We start from the raw sequence: 8,466 nt of genomic DNA, 5'->3' as shown, positions 1-8,466 counted from the left end.
CCCATCTTTTCCAGCATAGGGGACATATCAGCATGGTTGTGGATCTGAACAATGGACAAAGTTGAATTTAGAATGGCTTAATCAACTCACAGCATTCAGAATAAATATGGGATAAGCTTGGTGGTATTCTATAATCTGCTCATTTTTAACGAAACCCTTTAAAAAACAAAAGCAGTAATGAACTGATCCACGTAAATAAAAAAAGAAGTATTGTCTGTGTAAAGTGGAAGTCTGATAAAACGAATTACTCTTTGACATAGAGATTCATTGTTGTGAAAAATCAAAGAAGTGTAACGGTTAATCATTTTACGCTAATTCTCTTGTGCCACAAGAGCACAAACTGTATTAGTCCACAGCTGAAAATAGTCTCTAGCAACTAAATGAGTTCATAGGAATTCTTTTATAAAGAATCTGTATTTGTTGCCCATGGATACACTTTTCCCATTGGGGATAATAAAGTATTTATATATCTTATAGGAATATTTACATCTTTAGTACTAACCAAGCGTCTGAGTGCTGAGAGTCAAATAAAAATAGACATTTTGACACAACTAATAGATTATTGTCTGGGACAGCTGTAGGATGTTGATTTCCATTTGAGTATCTTTACATACTCAGTCGTAGAGTGGGTTGTCCTCCATTCGAGAGATCGTCGGTGCGATCCCCACCTCCCCCGGTCCACATGTGGAAGTGTCCTTGGGCACCAAATTGCTCCCCGTGCTGCGCATGGGTGTGTGAATGTGGTGTGAATGGTTAGATTAGATGGTATGCCATCAGTGTGAATGTCTGTGTGAACGGGTGAATGTGACAAACACTGTGAAAGCGCCTTGAGTAGTCAGAAGGCTAGAAAGGCGCTATAGAAGTCCATTTACCATTTACATGAACCACTTAGAGCGTACTCTCACTGTCCTTCCAGACCGTGCCCTGTGCTTTAGGGTACTTGTCCCCCCTCCCTCTCCCCCCGCGCCCCAGCCCCGTTTGTACTCACACTACCTGGGCCTCGGCCAATGCTTCTTGCTGTCCATACGACATCACGCCGTAACACGTCACACGCATTGATCGCGTGTGTGTGGCTTTGTTTACAAATCTTTCCATAGACCTCGGAGTTTTTGTGCGTCTTGTCGACTGTTTTTGAATATTTTCATCCGACCAAATCTGCAGTAAACACTCCACCTCTGCATCACATCAACGTGAACCTTTGGCCGCCATTGTTGTTGTTGTTAAATGTCCGCGCATGGTCCGTCCTTCTATTTACATGTCCGAACAGGCGCACACAACGCTACTGCCGTAGGGCTCGTGCTCGTGCTCGTACACGTGCGCACGCTCGTGCTCGTACATGTGCAAACGGCTCCGCTAAAGCCCACCTCTTTCAAGCGGGCCGTGGACGGCCCGCTAGCCGCAGTTATGTGCGGAACGGGTGCACTCACACTGCTTAAAGGTACTAGACTTTAGCTGAAAAAACGGTTTTGGCCCGGGACAGAAGGACAGTGTGAGTGCGTCCTTAAACTATAATATTTGGTTTATCTTAACGGCACATTCCCTCTTTTCAGACAAAGGCATAATATGAGGCGACTTCAGTGAACACTTGTAATCTTCAAACAAGGCCTATTGTTTAGAGCAGGCGTGTCCAATGTTCGGCCCGGGGGCCAATCACGGCCCGCGGTAAGATTTCATATGGCCCACAACCTCGGTCTTATAATATATTATTTATGGCCCGCTAGCACTATCTATCTAACAGAATAAATAAATCACAAAACTTTAAAATATAATTTCTCCTTTCACCACATGGTGGCATGCTATCTGGCTATGCATCCTTGTGGCAAACCCTTCTCCGGTCATTACTGCCATGGCGACCTCAAAGAAAAAGAGGAAAGTTGATAGTGAGGGGCGCCGCTTTCAGGAAAGGTGGGAATTACAGTACTTCTTCACTGAAAATCGAGGCAATTGTGTTTGTCTTATTTGTCAAAAGACTGTCGCCTTGTTTAAAGACTTTAACATAAAGAGACACTACCAAACTAAACATACTAACACATACGACAAGCTAACAGGGAGTGACCGCGCTGAAAACGTGAAACAACTGCAAGCTGCTCTGGCATCACAACAACGATTTTTCACGCGGGCATGTGAGTCAAAGGAAAGTTCCACCAAAGCTACGAAGTTGCCATGTTAATAGCTAAACATGGCAAACCTTTCACTGAAGGTACATTTATCAAAGACTGTGTCCCGAAAATGGTGGAGAACTTTTGCCCCGAAAAGAAGGAAGAATTTAGGAATGTTTGCCTGGCACGTAACACGAGGCACGGAGCGTCGAGGACATATCAGGGGAGTGGCTTTTGAGTATTTCTCATTAGCCTGTGATGAAAGCACCGATGTATCTGACACTGCACAGCTTTTGATTTTTTGAAGAGGAGTTGATGACGACATGAAGGTAACAGAGGAGCTGTTTGACCTCAAAAGCCTCAAAGGCCAAACCAGAGGAATAGATGTTTTCGTTTCTGTTTGTGAAGCTGTGTCTGATCTGAAACTACCATGGAGTAAAGTTTCTGGGATCATTACTGATGGTGCGCCTGCCATGGCTGGTGAGCGAAGGGGATTGTCCACGCTGATCTGCAATAAAGTCAGCGAAGAAGGAGGTAACGCTATTAAACTTCACTGTATAATTCACCAGCAGGCTCTCTGCGCCAAACATCTCCAATTTGATCATGTTATGAAACCAGTGGTAAAGGCAATCAATTCTATTCGCTCTAAAGCTCTACACCACCGACAGTTTCAGCACTTCTTGCTTGACAGTCAGGCTGAATATGGTTGATATTTATCAAAACTCAAGGAAAATGAAGGTATTCCATACAGTTCAATGTTCAATGTTATCTGACTCTCCAGATATGAATTAAAGGCATAATTGTGTTTTTTAGAGTTGTCCACGTCTGCCTGAGTGGCTTATATTAGGTTACACTGCCATTTAAACATTAAAGGGAATTGTGACAATGAAAATTGTTTTATAATAGTGCACATTTGCATGTGACTTTTGTTGTTCCAAAAAACATCAGAAGGAACTACTGGCCCCCGGGCATCTTCACTTTATCAAATCTGGCCCTCTCTGCATAACGTTTGGACACCCCTGGTTTAGAGGCTACAGTTTTGATGGGAGATTCATTATCAGTGTGTATTCAGGCAGGCAAGAGTCAAAGCATGTGTATGAAACTGCACCGTGTGCCAAAGTCATTGTGAAACTGTAAGGGAGTGCAGACCTCCGCCAAAGCACGCCCCATTTTTAAATTTGAATGCAGTGTGAATTTTACCAGTCAGGAAGTCCTTCTTCTGACTATTACAACAGCACATGAATGCAGCACAAATGCCCTACTATTTCCTAATGTTAAAAGTTCTGTGTGTAACTATTTTCATGTAGTACTGGACGAACCAATGGACCAAAGGGTTGTAACGCAACGTAGAAAAGGAGACCTTCCCGGACTTTTCCAGTTGCCTATAGTTTAGAGTTAGAGTCTGTCTTTGGACTTACTTCTGTGTATGTGCACCATAGCTGAGGATTATTTTTAAAAACTGCTGTCACAGCATTTGCTCCTGTATCGATACACATATCAGCATGAGTACATCCCGATATATGGTCTGCCGTATGGATATTTTGAGCACTGCCCTACTAAATACATCTTGCAAATTCACTATTTGACCTGACAGTAATTGCTCTGCCATTGCATTCACTCAACAAGGAGGACATTTGTGTGCATTAACGCCAAATAACAAATGCTATAATACAAATAGTATGCCGAATACAGTAACTAACCACAGTGGAAAAACTGGCACTAGTAGGTGTAATCCTTACTAATGACATGCATTTGAAAAAGACGAGAGAACCGTAAAAGACTTTCAGAACAGTGTAGTTAAGCTCGGGTGACTACTTCCTCCTTAGCTCATCTCTATGAAGCCAAACATCAGTAACCTCGTGGCACTGCACTTGATTGTCCATGCAAATACTTATTCTACCAGTGCATGGTTACTCTGGGTTTGCGCCATCCATCTGAAAGAATGTTCTGCCAATTTGACCATTCTTGCTGTTATGAATCCTCCAAGTCTACGGCAACTTCTCTGAATAGAAATACCGTACTCTACGGGGGAATTGTTGGGTCTCTGTAAATCATAAATAAGTCAAAGAGTGTGGTCTTTACCTACTCTGTAAAGTGTCCTGAGATAACCTTTCTTATGCTTTGGCACTGTAAATAAAATTGAATTGAATTGAATTGAATTGAATTGAAGGGCGACAGTGGTGTGGTGGTAAGCATTGTCGCCTCGCAGCGAGAGGGTTCCTGGTTTGAATCCCAGGCTGGGGCCCTTCTGTGTGGAGTTTGCATGTTCTCCCCGTGTCTGCGTGGGTTTTCTCCGGGTTCTTTTGTTTCCTCCCACAGTCCAAAGACGTGCAGGTGTTCGGTTCATTGGTGACTCTAAATTGCCCGTAGGTGTGAATGGTTGTCTGTTTCTGTTCGTCTCTATGTGCCCTGTGATAGACTGGCGTCCTGTCCAGGGTGGACCCCGCCTCACACCCAATGTCAGCTGGGATAGGCTCCAGTCCCAAGCAACTGAAGATGAATGAATGAATGAATTGAATTGAATAGTGACTTGACTTCTGGCATTGTGTCTTCTGAGCTCCTGCTTCAGCACCAGCGAGATATTCGTCTCACTAGTTTTAACTTTTCAAGGAAATGTATTCGAGCTTGTCAAAAGCTCCAAGTACTTGGGATTTATTCTTGAGTGTGACCTATCTAAGCCTCTAAACTGAAGGGGAAGTTGGGATTTTATTACAGAAAGCACAGCAAGGACACTTCTTCTTTCATCAACCTTTCTTCCTCTGTTGGATTATGGAGATGTGTTACATATGGGCGCCTCGGTCAAATGTTTTGGTGTATCACTGTGCGTTGAGATTTCTGACTGGTTGTAGACGCTTAACTCATCACTGTGACCTGTACACTAATTCAGATTGGCCATCCTTGAAAGTGAGCAGGCATAAACACTGGCTGAAGCTTATTTATAAAGTTCTTCTTGGTTTATATGTTTACATCTTCGAAGAACCCGAAGCCACTATGCCTTGCGTTCCTGTGATGTCTTTAAACTGTCTGTGCCTCGTGTCTGAACTGAGCTCGGGAAAGGAGCGTTTTGTTTTGCTGCTCCCACCGCATGAAACTTTCTCCAAAATGACTTGAAAATGGTGGATCTCATTTCACTTGGATCCTTTGGCTCAGTTCTAAAAGGCAAAATACACGAGGCAATTGGACACATTGCCTGTGTTTCTGAGTTGTACTCCATGGTCTCCAGTCTGCACTTTATCTGTAAATCATATTTACGTGGGACCTTTTACAAGAGCTTAGTGCTGCTGATATGAAAGGGAACGCTGCAGTGATGGGAAACGGTTTGTAAACAAAGCTGTGACTCTGTGGTGTGGGTGTGGGTGTGGGAGAGGTCCCGTCCTGGCAGCTGTAGTAACATCCACTCTGTTTCCAGCTTCTCTCCCAGGGAATCTGCATGTAGGCTGACCACTGTAATCATCAAATAGAAAACCATATAAACAATCTATCTATCCACCACTACACTAGGCAATAACATGAGGTTAGCATTAATACAGTCACAGTGTCTGCACTTCCGAAGAATAAACCCTTTTTTACATGCTTTTAATTAGCAGTGCTGTTAACATGGATGGATTACTGAACGGATTACTGGAAGTGTGAGGGGCCCCTCAAAGAGACATGTACCAAACAGGAAGAGACTCAAAATGACCACAAAGAAACATAAAGTAAAAGGGAAATAAAAAGAACAAAATACATCAAGAGACACAAAACAGCTGCAAAAAGACCACAAGACTCACAAGGGGCAAAACAACTACACAGAGATGCAAAATGACCAAAGAGAGACAGAAAGTGTCTACAAAGAGACAAAAAGTGACCACAAAGAGGTACAAAGTGTCTATGGAGACAGTTGGGACATTGTGTAAAACCTAAATAAAAACAGAATACAATGATTTGCAAATCATTTTCAAACAATATTCAGTTGAGTACACTACAAAGACAATATATTTGATGTTCAGACAGTTCAACTTTATTGTTGTTTTGCAAATATACCCCCCCCCCCCCAACAGTTAAAGAACAATGTTTCTCAATGTACTATTGAAACAAATTGATGGATTTCCTCATCTACAGTCCATAATATCATCCAAAGACTCAGAGAATCTGGAGAAATCTCTGCACGTGAGCAGCAAGGCTGAAAACCAGCATTGAATAGCTGCTGACCTTCAGTCCCTCAGGCGACCCGGCATTAAAAACTGACATCTCTCTGTAAAGGGTATTACCACATGGGCTCAGGAACACTGAGGAAAACCATTGTCAGTTAACACAGTTCATCACTTCATCTACAAGTGCAAGTTTAAACTCCATCATGCAAAGTGACAGCCACGTATCAACAACACCCAGAAACACCGCCGGCTTCTCTGGACCTGAGCTCATCTGAGATGGACTGATGCAAAGTGGAAAAGTGTTCTGTGGTCTGATGAGTCCACATTTCCAATTGATTTTGAATCATGGACGTCGTGTCCTCCTCCGGGCCAAAGAGGAAAAGGACCATCCAGACTGTTATCAACGCAAAAGCCAGCATCTGTGATGTATGGGGGTGTGTTAGTGCCCATGGCATTATGGGTAACTTGCACATCTGTGAAGGCACCATTAATGCTGAAAGGTTCAAACAGGTTTTAGAGCACCATTTGCAGCCATCCAAGCAACGTCTTTTTCAGGGACGTCCCTGTTTATTTCATCAAGAGTAACAACAGCGTGGCTTCCTAATAAAAGATACAGGTACTAGACTGGCCTGCTGCAGTCCACACCTGTCTCCCATTGAAAATGTGTGTAAACTCTAAATGTGACAAAAGAGACCCCGAACTGTTGAGCACTGGTGTCGTACATCAAGCAAGAATATAAAAGAATTCCACCATCAAAGCTTCAACAATTAGTGTCCTCAGTTCCCAAACGCTTACTGAGTGTTGTTAGAAGGAAAGGTGATGTAACACAGTGGTAAACAGGCCCCGCCCCAGCTTTTTTGGAACGTGTTGCAGTCACCATATTCAAAATGAGTGAATATTTGCAAAAAAACAACAAGGTTTATCAGTTTAAACATTAAATATTTTGTCTTTGGAGTGTATTTAATAGAATATATCATACACGTCCCAACTTCATTGGAATTGGGGTTTGTACAAAGAGTCACAAAATGACCACAAAGAGAAATAAACAGCTAGAAAAAGACAAAATGAGGCATGACTACCACAGACAAAAAATAACTACAAAACGGCTGCAATAATTGGGGATTAAAGGGGAAATTCTGCATTTTCCAATCTGGACCCTATTTCCCCGTGTATTTCTGTTTAAGTAACTCATGGCAACAACGTTTTTGTTTAAATTGGTCCAGCATTGAGTGAGTGCTGCAGCCTGACTGCTGTGAACCAGGCTGCACTGAAATCAAACACCTGCACACCGACAATATACGTTCATTAGGTGTTGACAGGCTCAGATTGTTATTTTGAGTGTCTGACAATTTTACTTTTTTTATATATTATTTATATATTTCCACAGGAGTGCAGCCCTTTATGACTTTAAAGCTGCGAAATGAGGTGCACTCACAAATGCATTCAAGCAAAGCAGTTTAAACAGGGAATTGGAGTCAAAACATACTGTAGATCTCATGGATGGAAGTCCTTTGTGTGAAATATCTGAAGCACCCAAACAAACACATCCGAGAGGCCGAAGAGCACAGAGATGAGTAAAACAGGAGGAAGAGCAGCTGGCCTGGAGTTCAGGAGGAAGAAGGCCCCTCGTTGTAGGTTCCTGTTTATACCTCCGCCTGTACGAAGAACTGGAGGGGCTCTTGGGTTGTTGATCTTAAACGATTCCTTCAAACAAAGAACAAGGACAGCAGGAAGACCAGTTCTCTAATTAGAACCTGCCGTCTTCATCTTCTTCTTTTCATCTCTCTGCTTCACTGATGGTCAGTGGACGAGGCAGACAAAGGGGAACGCTTATATGTCAGTGGACAAGCATTTTTGGATTTCACATACACATTAATACTTAACCTGTTCACTGTTTTGATTAGATTTATTTCCAATAATCTAGGCCTGTGTGTATAGTCAAGGAGGATGACATCACCCCCCAAAAAACCCTAAACATATTTACTCACTTACCTTTTGTGGTAGCAATGTCTAACATTACTAAGACATCGAACAGTAACATCTCTTTCTACAGACACATTGGAAATACTTTCACCGAAGAAAGTAACTGAGACTTTGTTGCTGGTTGAATTTTTTAAATGCCATGTTTGGCGTGTTAAGATTTGCTACTGAGCACAACAATACAGAGTATTGATAAAACCAGTCCAGTCAGATACTATTTAGATCACATAGAAAAGCAAACAAAAACAGCGTTT

Source organism: Echiichthys vipera (assembly GCF_963691815.1).
Source record: "Echiichthys vipera genome assembly, chromosome: 7".
Taxonomy (NCBI): Eukaryota; Metazoa; Chordata; class Actinopteri; order Perciformes; family Trachinidae; genus Echiichthys; species Echiichthys vipera.
The sequence above is the reverse complement of the archived record's forward strand: the minus strand, read 5'-3'. Positions refer to the sequence as shown.